The sequence below is a fragment of the Balaenoptera physalus genome (assembly GCF_965194825.1).
Source record: "Balaenoptera physalus genome assembly, chromosome: 2".
NCBI classification, from domain to species: domain Eukaryota; kingdom Metazoa; phylum Chordata; class Mammalia; order Artiodactyla; family Balaenopteridae; genus Balaenoptera; species Balaenoptera physalus.
This window is the reverse complement of record NC_138883.1, coordinates 147,005,731-147,019,243: the sequence shown is the minus strand read 5'-3', so window position 1 is coordinate 147,019,243 and position 13,513 is coordinate 147,005,731. Positions and strand designations below refer to the sequence as shown.

The 13,513-nt window shown below is 46.0% G+C and overlaps 1 long non-coding RNA gene across 1 annotated transcript; it reads left to right on the top strand.

Annotated features, from left to right (window-relative positions):
- The first annotated feature begins 283 nt into the window (after positions 1-283).
- On the top strand, positions 284-12,782 carry LOC309654625. Its single transcript, XR_014260353.1, has 2 exons — positions 284-405; positions 9,702-12,782. It is a non-coding gene; the product is annotated as an uncharacterized lncRNA (long non-coding RNA).
- The last annotated feature ends 731 nt before the right edge of the window (positions 12,783-13,513 follow it).

Sequence of the window (13,513 nt, the reverse complement as noted above, 5' to 3'; positions counted from 1 at the left end):
TGTCTGGTGCCCTTGGCTGGCAGCTCTCCTAAGAAGAGAGCTGCCTATTCATCTTTGATTTCTTCAGAAGGCCCAGCGCAGGGACTGACACATGCAAGACACATGTTGACTGGATTCTATTATTATCATGGCCAGTAATGTTGAGTATTTGACAAATGGCCTACTTCACAATTAGACTGATACTGTGTCTGAAGCTATATTAGTATTTCGGTTAAGTTTTACTTGGCAAAGCAAAAGTAAAATTATCTTTTCTTTCCCCAGATGTCGTCTTGGGGGAAGTACAAGAGAAAACCCTATTTGAATAGGAACTTCAAGTGATTTGGGCAGAGGGCCTCGGACTTTCCACTGCCCTAAATGGAATGGCAATCAGACACAACGCAAATGAAGGAAGCAGAAGCGTGCTCGGTAAGAGCAAGTGAAACTGGGCCTCTTAAGGGCAATTCTCTGTAGGAGACGCAAGAACTCAGATTTCCCCAAAGAGCAAAGTGCAGACGGCCAACAGCCACTCACTCGGCCAACTGCTCAACAAACTTTACTGAGTGCCCACCACATGCCAGGCCCCGCGCTGGGTCCGCGGATGTGTATGCAGGGGTTTTGTTTCATTAACACAGGTGTAAGGGGATATGACACAAACCACCGGAAAATTCAAATGCAGAGTAAGTGCCACAAGACTAAATGACATCAAAGTTCAGTCTGGAGGAGAAAGAAAGGACTTCCCAGAGGAGGCTGGGAAGTGGCCATGCTTCTCTCTTTGGAAAGGCAGTTGGTAAAAGTGAATGAAGTCCCTGTGCAGAAAGGAGGGGAGCTGACAAGTGGGGAGAGGGTCCTAGTGCCTTCCAATCCTTGGTTGCAATTGTTCCATCCCACGTTTAGGTATCTGAGACTCTCAGAATGCTTCCAGTAAATTCTTCTTTTTGTCAAAGTTAGAGTTGTTTCGTGGAAGGGCTTCAAAACAAATGTATTTCCCCAACACAGTGCCATCAGGAGAAGAACAGGCTTTGGCTCTACTGAGAACATTCTTGAAAAACGGTCAGGATTAAAGTTTCCTGAGAAACTCTGTTCATAGTAGAGTGGGGTAAACAGTGGCTGCCGTGAGGTGGGTGCATAGTGAGTGTCAGGGGTTTCTCCCTTCCCAGCATGGGACGGTGGTCTCATGACCTCCATTCTTGCGGTTCATGGGACTGCACTTTCCTGGAGGTACAATTCCATGTGGTCTGGGTAGGACTGTCCTTGGCCTTCTCCTGCTCCCTCTGCCCCCTGACAGTGAAGGCACTAGATCCTGCCCCTTCTGGCCTAGGATTTGCTCCCTCAGTTACCTCCACAGTCTCCTGAACCGGCTAATCTGTTCCTCCCTACTGGATCATTCTCATCAGCAAGATCAACATTTAGGAATTCCTCTCATCTTAAAGGAAAAAGAAAAAAGCCTCCCTTGACTCCCATCTACCTACAATTACTACCACATTTTTCTCCTCCTCAAAAGAATTTTCTATACTTTCCGCCTCCATTTCCTCCCATCCTATTCTCCCTTGAACCCACTCCAACTAGCCCTTTATCCTCACGATTCCACCCAAACTGTCCTTGTTGAGGCATGACCGTCTTCCCTCCGGCCAGTGCGGAAGTGGAGGGCACCAAAGAGCCTTCCAGACTCTCTCTTTCACACCTATCCGTGTAGGTGTGGCAGGGGCGGAGTGGTGTGGTCTGACCCAGAACGTAGAATTCTGGGACTTCTTCTTTCCACCCAGTCTATCTCTCCAGCATGCCTTTCCTCTGAACTGCAGACTCATATACCCAACTGCCTACCTAACATCTGCCCTTGAATATCTAATAGGCATTTCACATCATCATGTTGGAACCAAGCTTTGCGTTTCCCACGTGCCCCGTAGCCTACCCCTCCCGCTGTAGTCCTCATCTCAGCAAACGGCATCACCATCCACTCAGTCCAGAACACTTGGGACCATGCTTGTCTTCTCTTTCGACCACACACTCCACGTCCAATGCATCAGCACAGCCTCAGAACTCTCCCTTCAAAATATCTCCCCAACCTGACCATGTCTCACCACGTCCACTGCCACCAAACCTAGTGCAAACCTCCATCATTTCTTGCCTAAAAAACACAGCAGTCCCCCAACTGATGTCTCTGCTTCCACTCTTGCCCTGCAGTCTACACTTCCCAGGACCACCAGTTCCCTTCACTCACTTTGCACTCACCACCCCCCACCATCTCTCGAGTCATCACTCTCTCTGTCCACACCAGGCTTGCAACTATCACCTAACCACCAGCTCTAGCAGGTCACCTTTCTCCCTTGAAGAGGCTCAGCCTGGCAGATAAGAAGTGAGAGCAAAAGGAAGATCTTCCAGGAGTTTTCTGAGTTCACTGAAACAAAAGTACCTGCCACCTGTGTGGAAGATGAACTTCTTCTGCGAGAAAATCACAGCTGTGCACCATCTTTCCCATCGAATAGCACGGTACCTGGCAGGGGTACCAGAAGGCCGAGGCATCCTCTTAGACACCTCCTTGAGGAGGTAGCTCTCTCCAAGGACATTTAGCATCAGAAGCCTTGAAGCCTGTGGAGAGAGGATTTTGTATCAGAGTTTCCAGCTTTCATTGCAGCAAGTGATGGAGCTGGATATAAAAATGTGGTGTGCTGATTTAGACCAAAAGTATGAATTACAGAAGTTTCTATGGCTTTTAAAGTGACATGGACAACTTGCATTCTGACATGTAGAGTTTCCTCATTGACACTTGCATTAAAGATTGCAAAGAGGAGGCCTTGCTCTTCAAGGCTACTGAAATGATGCCCTGTGTAAAAAGGCCGTCTGGGCCTGGCTGGGGACAAAGAAGCTGCCATGGAGAATGGGTTGTACCTTTGTGACTGTGGAGGAGCTTCTGCACTAACATTGTGCCTCAAGAAACGAGGATCCATGCCTGCGATCACATCTTCCAGTGAATTTCCTAGCAGCAATGAGGTTTACACAAGTGACTTTGTTTACCTAACATTTAAACGCTTGTTTATACAAAGAAGTAATTGTCAGGGCTATTAACATGGAATAAGAGCTCCTAACTGAGGCCTTGCCTTGAGGTTTATTGGAATGAACTGCACTTTAATGAGGCGGTAGCTGGCGTTTGTAACAGACAGACTTATGCTAGACCTGGGTTTTAGAAAGATTTTGGAGCAGAAAATCCATTTGACTTTCGTGTGTATGTGTGTGTGGTAAAACATGAATAACATAAAATTTATCATCTTAGCCATCTTTAAGAATACAGTTCAGTGGTATTAACAACATTCACATTATTGTGCAATTGTTACCAGAATGTTTCCATCATCCCAAACCAAAACTCCACACCCATTCTTCCCTCCCCGCCCAGACCCTGGCAACCACAACTCTACTTCCTGTTTCTACGAATTTGAAGTGCCTCATCTAAGTGAAATCATGCAATATTTGTCCTTTTGTGACTGGCTTATTTCACTTAGTGTAATGTCCTCAAGTTTCATCCATGTTGTTATATGTGTCAGAATTTCTTTTCATTTTAGGGCTGAATATTCTATTGCGTGTACATACCACATTTTGTTTACTCACTTGTCAATGGACAGTTAGGTTGCTTCCACTTTCTGGCTATTGTCAATAATGTTACTATGAATATTGGTGTATAAATATTTGTTTGAATCCTTGCTTTCAAATCTTTTGGATATAGTATATCCATAAGTAGAATTACTAGATCATATTCATTTGACTTTATGAAGACTATGTTCATTGGAAAAGAAGACTAACTTTTTGGAGTGTAGGAAAGTAAGAGCAGATGAAAATGATGTCAAGTTCAACAGATAATTCTTTTACCTTATAAAATAACAGAAGACATGCTTTTATTTCACTGATTCTCTCTCTCTCTCTTTCCTTCCCCCCTCCCTGTCACATGCATGCACACACACACATACACAGAGCTACTTTAAATGTATTAAGAAGCTAGACCATGAATTGACCATAATGGGAAAAATGTCCATTATTGGTATCTCTGAAACTACCTCAAAACCAGTCCTGTGGTGTTACTAGTGGTGTCACTTAGGACATGCGGTATCTAAGGCAAAAGCTAGATTGTTATGAAACTCTGCGAAAGTGTTGACAGTGTTTGGCTTTTGCAAGCAGGCTGACTTTTGATGACTTTTCTGTAACTGTACCATCAGCAATCCTGGCTATAAGAGGGGAGACCCATAACCTACTTTGATTAACCCCCAAACTAAAGATTAAATACTTGATTACCATTAAGCAAATGAAACCATATTGAATTTTAAGATATCAACCTCATTACTTCAAAGCAGACTTTAAAGTCTATTTACTAAATAGTTTGTATTAAAAAAAAAAAACAACTGGCACTTTAACACGTTTTATGTAGGGTCAAGGTTTAAAATACACATGTATTATAATTTATGACACTCTCCTGTTTGAAACCCTGTTATGGCTTCCTTTAACACCGGAACAAGATTCCAAACTCTGTACCATACCTCCAACAGTCCAGGCCGTCTGGCCACTCCCCTTTCTGCCTAGTTCCTGCCTCCCTTCCGATTGCTCAGCTCACTCTGACCACACCTGGTACACACCTGCACATCCTGCCCCTCAGGGCCCTTGCACTCAAGGTCCGTGCTACTTGGGATCCTCCCCTCCAGGTATTTGCATGGTTTTCTTCCTCACCTTATTTACTTTATAGCTCTTATCACTACCTGGCACTAGAATACTTATTTGTTTGCTTCCGTTTTTATTGTCTGTCTCTCCCACTAAAACATAAGCATCTCGAGGGCAGAGGCCTCTCTTTTCACCACTGTAACCTCAGCATCTGGAACATAGTGGGCACTCCATCATTATTTGTTGATTGAATCCACGAATGAGTGGAGAAAGCCTGTTTTAGATCTGGAGAGTGACAGAGCCTCAATGACACCATTCCAGCCTCTGAATCCAGCCAGACCTGTACCAGATACACTACTGGACTTTTCAGTTACGTCAACCAACAGAATTCTCTTTTTTGGCCATTAAGATGTGGGAATTGTCTGTTACACAGCATTATTACAGCAATGGCTGACTAAACACTGACTTTTAAACAAAAAAGAGAATTTTATTGGTATATCTAGTGCAGGTATAGCTGGATTCGGGGTCTCAAATGATGTCATCAAGGCATTGGGGTGGGGGGGGAGTCCACATGCCCCTTAGCTCCACATGCCTGTTATTCTGGGACCAGCAGCTACATACTATCGTAAATAGTGTTGTAGCGAGTAGAGGTTTTAAATGTGCTTCAGAGTTTGGTGTGGCCTCTTGGGCTTCTGCTATCTGTCATGAGAAAAGTGTGTCCTATATAGCTGTGGCCAGGACATGGAAGCAACCTAAATGTCCACCGACAGATGAATGGATGAAGAAGATGTGGTACATATATACAATGGAATATTAGGCATAAAAAGGAATGAAATAGTCTCATTTGCAGAGACATGGATGGACCTAGAGATTGTCATACAGAGTGAAGTAAGTCAGAAAAAGAAAAACAAATATTGTATATTAACACATATATGTGGAATCTAGAAAAATGGTACAGATGAACTTATTAGCAAAGCAGAAATAGAGTCACAGGTGTAGAGAACAAATGTATGGATACCAAGGGGGGAAGGGGGAGTGCAATGAATTGGGAGATTGGGATTGACATATATACACTACTATGTATAAAATAGATAACTAATGAGAACCTGCTGCATAGCACAGGGAGCTCTACTCAGTGCTCTGTGGTGACCTAAACAGGAAGGACACCTTAAAAAGAGGGGATATATGTATATGTATGACATTCATTTTGCTGTACAGCAGAAACCAACACAACATTGTAAAGCAACTAAACTCCAATAAAAATTAAAAAATAAAATAAAATAAAACCTCTACTCACGTCACATCTGCTAACATTCTATTAGCTTAGCCAAATCCCAACGAGGCAGGGAAATATACTCTGCCTACTCTAGTGGGAAGTTTTGTAAAGCCGTCTGGAAAAAAGGTGTGGATTTATGACTTCATTACAGGGAAGGAGTGAACAATTGGCAACAATAATCCAATTTATCATGTTCAGTGAGCATCTGTCACTTGGTAAGTTAAAAGTCTTGGCAAATATACGTGAAACCTTGGGCTAAAGTAACAGAGAAGAGGCGAGGGGCTTCTCTCTGAGAATCACAGAATGGCAGAGAGGGAAGGGAACTGGAAAAGGTGTCCTTAGGTCCAAACGTCTCATTTTACAGATGAGAGAGGGAACTGAGGCCTAAAGAATCTCAGTGGTTTAACCGGAGTCACGTGGTTCATAAAGAAAGCTTTTGCAAAAAAAATAATAAATAACTAAATAAACAGAGAAGAAGTTGTCCTAAGAGAAGTGGTGATGGAGGTCAGAGGTAGAGACAGGTGGGCCAAGAGGGCCGTGTGAGTGCTGGCGGGGCCCTGGGAGACAGCATCAGGAGGAGACAGACAAGGACGGCAGCCCTGGGCACATGTTCAAGCAGCAGTGGTGGCACAGCCTTGTTCCTCGGGAGCTGAGGCAGACAGGGAGGGGGATCTATGTTCTGCCTTCGGGGGCCAGGTGGCAAGCGTGGGAAGAGCCAGAGAGAACCGAGCTCTGATCCCAGCTTGGCCACGCTCCCACTCTGTGATCTCGGAGACATCTCCTAAGTGAATACTAGCAATAACGGGTGTGTTCTGAGGATGATTCGCCTTCCCTGTCCGTAAAGAGCAGCAAAGGACTTTGCGCAGGACTTTGCCCTCGGGAAGCCCTCAGTCAGCACAGGGCTCCTCCACCCACCAAGGGCCCTCCTCTGCTGGCTCTGTTCGTGCCCCAAGACTTTGAAAGGTAGGCATTTGGGGCTTAGAGCACGTGTGAATGTATTATAGTATTTGCTTGGCCTAAAAGTTTGTTCAGGTTTTCCTTAAGAGGTTACGGAAACACCTGAACGAACTTTTTGGCCAGCCCAATATTTTTGCAGGACAGTATAGACAGGGCTGGCTTGGCTTTCTCAGCCCCCAGAAAGGGTCCTCCCTTTACCTGAAGGGCTACGGTGCTACCCCTCCCCTGCCCCTCAAGATGCTGCCCAACTGGCAGTGAGGGAGAAGACTCCCTCCAGATCACACCTGTAGTCCCGCGTGCCCAAAGCCTTCTGGAATGCTCTTCCCCTTGCTCTGCTTATATCACCTTGAGCCAAACCAGGAAGCAGGAATTTGCTCCTGCTTGACGGGGACCTCCCTGCACCCTGGTCTGAGTCAGAAGCCACAGTGGCATCAGCCATGAGCGGATCTTATAAAGGAGAACAGATTCCCTCCCTTCAAAAGCCACCATCTCTGTGGTTTTTCTTCTTCAGGGTGAGGCTGTAATTAGTGCTTGGAGGCCCAAGGCCATCGGGGTCCAGAGAGCAGGGGGCCCAGCAGTAAAGCACACCCCCTTCCAGCGGGGACACAGCCCAGCTGAGAGAAAGGCCCTGGGCAGGAAAAGACATTCTGAGACCTGGGTGCTAGTCCTGGCTCTGCCACTAACTTAAATCCCTTTACCTTCCAGAATTTCCTATGGGTTTAGAATGATAACACCTACCGTCATAGATGTTGGGGGAGCCAAATGCGCTAATCAGAATGAAGGTGTTTCACGAACTCGGAAGCGCCATATCAGTGTGAGCCGCTTCACTGCGCTCTAAGGAGCGTGGGGTCTTTCGGAGTTCTCCTAACATTTTCCCTCCTACACAAGAGATTTTGCTGCAATGTTCTGTGGCCTTTCATTGCTTGGAGCTGGAAGAGTCTATGATGCTGGGAGTTCCGAGGCCTGGTTTCTTGTCCCATTTTCCTCATTCGGCTTCAGTTTTTCCACCTGTAACCTAAGAAAGTTGGACCAAAACATTTCTTTTTTTTTTTTGGCCGTGCCATGCAGCATGCGGGTTGCGGGATCTTAGTTCTGTGACCAGGGATAGAACCCTGGCCCCCTGCACTGGAAGCACGGAGTCTTAACCACTGGACCACCAGGGAAGTCCCCAAAACATTTCCAGATTCCCTCCCAGCTCCATAAGTTCTTCGATCCTTATCTCAGATCCTTATAAGGGCTTATTAGCCTCCTAAAATAAGTTGAGTAGCTTCTACTCTAACAAAAAGGAAAAAAAAGTTGGGAGAGGAGGAAACAAGCTGGGCAAAATGTTGGAAATTTGTGAAGCTGGGTGAGGGGCACGTCGGGGTTCTCTATTCTCTTTATCTTGTGTATGTTAAAGTTTTTCCAGGCTGGAACTTCCCTGGCGGTCCAGTGGTTAAGACTCCATGCTTCCAATGCAGGGGGCACGGGTTCAATCCCTGGATGGGGAACTAAGATCCCGCATCCCACATGGTGCGGCCTAAAAAACAAAAAAAAAAACAAAATTTTTTTCCATGCTGAAAAAACGGTTTTTTTGTTTTTTAATAGAAGCTCCATTGCATTTGAGGGTCTTCATGACCTTTATTTTCTGGCACCCTCAAGAAGTAACCATTCCTAATAAAAGGTACCTTCCAAAGGAAACTCCCTCCCATTGTCATCCTTGTTGTCCCCATCTCCATCCCTGCAACAGACAGCTTCAACAGCCATACTGCTCCAGCATTAGAAAAGCTTGGGGAATTTCCAGAATCTTCTATTCCCACTTCCCATTTCTCAAGAGATGAACTATCACATATGTAAAGAAAAGTCACAAACAGGGGAAAATTCAAACCCTTGGCCAAGTTAGGGATTTTAAGGAAGCCTCCCAGTGGAGCTCCTCCCTGCTGAACTGTTTGTATGTAGTTCAGGGTCACCTGCTCAGTTCTTCCCTCAGCCAGAGGGAACTTGGGGTCTCTCCCCTTTGCCAACCTGGCTGGGCTGGCAAGCCCAAAGGAATGTACTGCTCCTCCCAGGCCTAGGAAAGGACTCCCAGGGAGATGCCTGACCTATTCCCTCAGGAATAGAAGGGCTGGCAGGATTACTGGGACTCAAACAGAAGGAAGGGAACCCCAGCCCACCCCTCCTCTCTGGCTCTGTGTTCTCTCTGCCTGCCAAGCCAGGGTGGCAAGTGCCGCCTGCTGGCTCTGCCCACAACAGGTGATCCTGTGTCTACCTTGAGGAGCTGTGCGCCTCTTCACAGCCCAGGAGGGCCGCCTTTCTAACAGAACTGCAGGCAGGCTTTCCAGACTCTCCAGATGGTGCGTGCAGGCAGACAAGCCTCTGGGATCACTGGCAGCAAAAGTACCAGCTCAGATTTTACCAGATTTTCTCAATTGTGTGTTTTATGCAAAAACAGCCACCACCCTAGACCTAAATAACTTAGGTTTTTATCTGGCCCAGGAAGAGGACCCTGGGGTGGGGGGAATGGGGAGAGGAGCACTGTATTTAGTCATCGTCCTTTCATGGAATATTTACTGAATACCCGTTATGTACCTAGCTCTGAGCTGGGTGCTGAAGTTAGAGAAAAATCAGACAAGTCCTGCCCTCAGGGAGTTCCCAGACCAGAATAAGTAGCAACAAGACAGGTATAGAAGCTATTAAAAAAAAAAAAAAATAGAAAGCAATCAGTGTCAAGGAAGCATAGAAGGTGATACAAACACGTTTAAAAGGGAAAATGAATATTCCTCAAACATCTAGCATGTACCAGGAATGATGCCAGGAACCTTGCAAACGTCATTTCATTTAAAGCTCACAGAGTATTATCTCTATTCCACAGGGGAGGAATCTGACACCCAGAACTTGACAGTTCACCCAGCTAGAAGCAGCAGAGCCAGGAGTAAAACCCAGCACTGATTCCAACATTCGTAGGTAAAATGCTACTTATAAGTTTTTCTTAAATTCATATATGCACATAGATGAATATATGCAAACATCTGTTCGCTCTAGTCATCATAACAGGTGAAGTGTCAGTCTTGCCACTGATTCTGGATTATCGGGGCTCCCCTGTTGCTGGGCTGGGCAGGCTGATCACTCAGAACCTACCGCCGTAGGCCTCCGCGGAGCGCCACCTCGTGTTTCCAGGTAGGACTGCAGCAGAGGAACAGAAGCCTTTGCCTCTCTGTTTAATATAGGAGTGGAAAGCGCTGCTGTCCCCGTTACCAAAGGTTTGGCCTGGACTGAGAAAACCCAGAGGCCCCTGGCAAGCGGCAATAGCAACTCCTCATGGGGAAGCACCTGCAAGTCAGTGTGGCTACGTCTGTTTTGTTTGCAATACACGTCCCTTGTATTTTAAGAAATCCCTTGTCTGTGACAGCCGTTTGGTAGGCACCGGAGATTTGGCAGGGAAGATGTTGGCCCTTGAGCTGTTCCCAGTCTAGTGAAGGAGACAGCCAAGTGCATGACGATCGTAATCCCCTGGGCCAAGTGCATGACGATCGTAATCCCCTGGGCCAAGTGCTCTGATAGAGGGGGACACAGGGTGAGTCGGAAAGCCTCCCGACGAGATGACGACGGAGCTGACGCTTTAGCACGTGTAGTAGTTTGCCAGGCTGAGAAGGAGGCACGGAGAGATGGGGCGGGAAAGAGAACAGAAGTTCAGGGTAACTGCAACTTCAGTATAAACCAGAGCCCAACAACCAGGGGAAGAAAGGTAAGCCGTGGTCAGGGGCTAACAGGAGTAGTACTTACCCTGTGGATAGTGGGGCTTAAAGCAAGGCACTGACTCAGATTTGCATTTGAGCAAGAACATTTCAGGAACAGAGGAGAGTTTGGCTGGGAGAGGATTGGAAATGATAGAGGCTGGGGAGAAGCTTCTGTGATTCTGCAGTGCCTGTGTAACTAGGAGGGACATGCTTGGGACCCAAATTAAGGTAGAGATCATGAGGATGGAGAGGAAAAGATGGATGAGAGGCATTCAAGAAGCAGACCCACAGTGACTAGCGACAAGGCAGTGAGGAAGCTGGAGGCGTTAAGGAGGTCAAGGACACACTCGCTGAGGTAAGAAACCCAAGAAGGAGGGCATGTTCAGTGGAGAGGATGAGACCCGCCCAGGACATGCTGGAGGTACCGAGGGAATATTCAAGGGAGGTGGTCCAGTGGGTCTACAGCTCAGGAGAGATGTGCCTGGAGGACTCCTGGCGGGGAGAGGGGGAGTTAAAGGATCCGGGCTCTGGGACTTCCCTGGCTGTCCAGTAGTTAAGACTCCACGCTTCCACTGTGAGGAGGTGGGGTGGGGGCGGGTTCAATCCCCCCGGTCGGGGAACTAAGAGCCCATATGCTGCACAGCCAAAATATAAAATTAAAAAAAAAAAAAAAGGATCCGAGCGCTATGTTTTCCCCAACGCCTCCCACCTCCATCAGAGCACCTCCATTTGTATGTCTTAGTGGTGGGCTCTGCATAGGCGTTCAATTGGAAAAAGGGTTCTGTTGCTTTAAAAAAAGAAAGAAAAAAAAAAAAAAGCTCACTACAAGACCTAGTGACCTCTAGGGCTTTTCCTGTTCTGCTGCTTTATGTTTCTCTTGAAGGATTTATTCACTCATTCCCTAGACATGCATGGAACACATACTATATAATGACAGGATCTATAAACCTGAAGATAACCACGATGTGCCCCTCCCTTCAAAGGGCTTAAAATCTGGCAAAGGAGACAGTAGGAGAAGGGGAGATCACACAGAACATGAAGTAGGGAAGGATTTTTAAAAGGAGATGGTGTTACCGAGTCCAAGCTTGCTCTGATCACCGCATGACAGGCCAATTAATTGGAGACGAGCTGTTGAGGCCAAGGAGTACGACTTTATTCGGGGTTTGGATGGCAGTTTCTTTTACAGCAAAGAGAGTGGGAGGAGATGAGGAAGTAAAGTAAAAAGGCCATAAGTTTTTGAAATATACCCTGGAATGGCCAGCCTCGGGGAGAGGATGTGTTAATTTCTTCTTTATTGCAGCCATCCACAGGTGGACAGGGTCAGGATGCTTCCGTGAACAAAGGCACTTTGGTTTTAACATTCAGGCCGAGGGGCAGGGTTCCCCGTGGCAGGCCATTATGTATATCCTTTTAGTGAACAAGAGCAGCAGAAAGCAAAGGTTAAAGTAAAAGAAACAGATCCAACATGTAGTCCGATTTGGCTCTTCCCTGTTACAATGGCATTTGCACTAGCCTTTGAAGAATATATAGGAGTAGGATCTCCATGTCCAGTGATGGTGGACTAAGTGATTCAGACCAGCTCTCCTGAGGACGACCTGAACACCTGCTCACCAGGAGCGAGGCAGCAGTGAGATAGGAAGGCAGTAAATATGATTTGGCCCAGATACAGGATGGGGAGGACACCCAGAGAGGTGAGTCTAAGCATTTGGGGCCATTTCTCCCAGAGGGCCAGTCACTGACTCTCAGTGGTACTGCTGAGACGCTACAAGCTCTTCTGATGTATGCACATCATGACAAAGTTGGGCTGACTCCAGAATTCAAAGTTGTTTAGTATTTTTAAAGTTATTCAGTATAATTTTCCAAATTGACATAAAAAGGGAAATGGTAGGATCAAGTCAGGAAGTGTAGAAAAACTTTTGATAAAACACAATATGCATTTTAGGGCTTCCCTGGTGGCGTCGTGGTTGAGAATCTGCCTGCCAATGCAGGGGACACGGGTTCGAGCCCTGGTCTGGGAAGATCCCACATGCCGCGGAGCAACTGGGCCCGTGAGCCACAACTACTGAGCCTGCGCGTCTGGAGCCTGTGCTCCGCAACAAGAGAGGCCGCGATAGTGAGAGGCTCGCGCACTGCGATGAAGAGCGGCCCCCGCTCGCTGCAACTGGAGAAAGCCCTCACACAGAAACGAAGACCCAACACAGCCAAAAATAAATAAATACATTTATTTAAAAAAAAAACACACACACAATATGCATCTTGAATTTTAAAAAGGTAACACACTAGTAATACAACTTCCTTGATCTAATAAAGAATATCTACAAAAAAATACCTGCAGCAGACACAGAATTTTTATATGACCAAGCAATTCCACTTCTAGGTATATACTTGAAAGAACTGAAAACAGACGTGCAAACAAAAATGTGGACATAGCAGCACTATTCACAATAGCCAAAGGGTGGAAACAATCCAAACATCCATCAGCTGATGAATGGATAAACGACATGTGGTATATCCATACAATGGAATATTATTCAGTCACACAAAGCAACGAAGCATTGATACGTGCTACAACATGATGAACCTTGAAGACATTATGCTGAGTGAAAGAAGCCAGGCACAAAAGGCCACATATTGTATGTCCATTTTAGCGATTGCCAGGGAATGGAGGGAGGGGAGAATGGAAAGTGACTGCTTCGTGGGTATAGGATTTCCTTTTGGGGTAACGAAAATGTTCTGGAACTAAATAGTAGTGATGGTTGCACAACACTGTGAATATATTAAATATAACTAATAATAAATTTTATGTTATGTATATTTTACCACACACACACAACATATCATTTACCAAATGTTGGTGAGGAGGTGAAGCAACCGGAATTCTCATGACTTGCTGGTAGAAATGTAAAATGGTACAACCACTTCGGAAAACAGTTTGGCATTTTCTTTT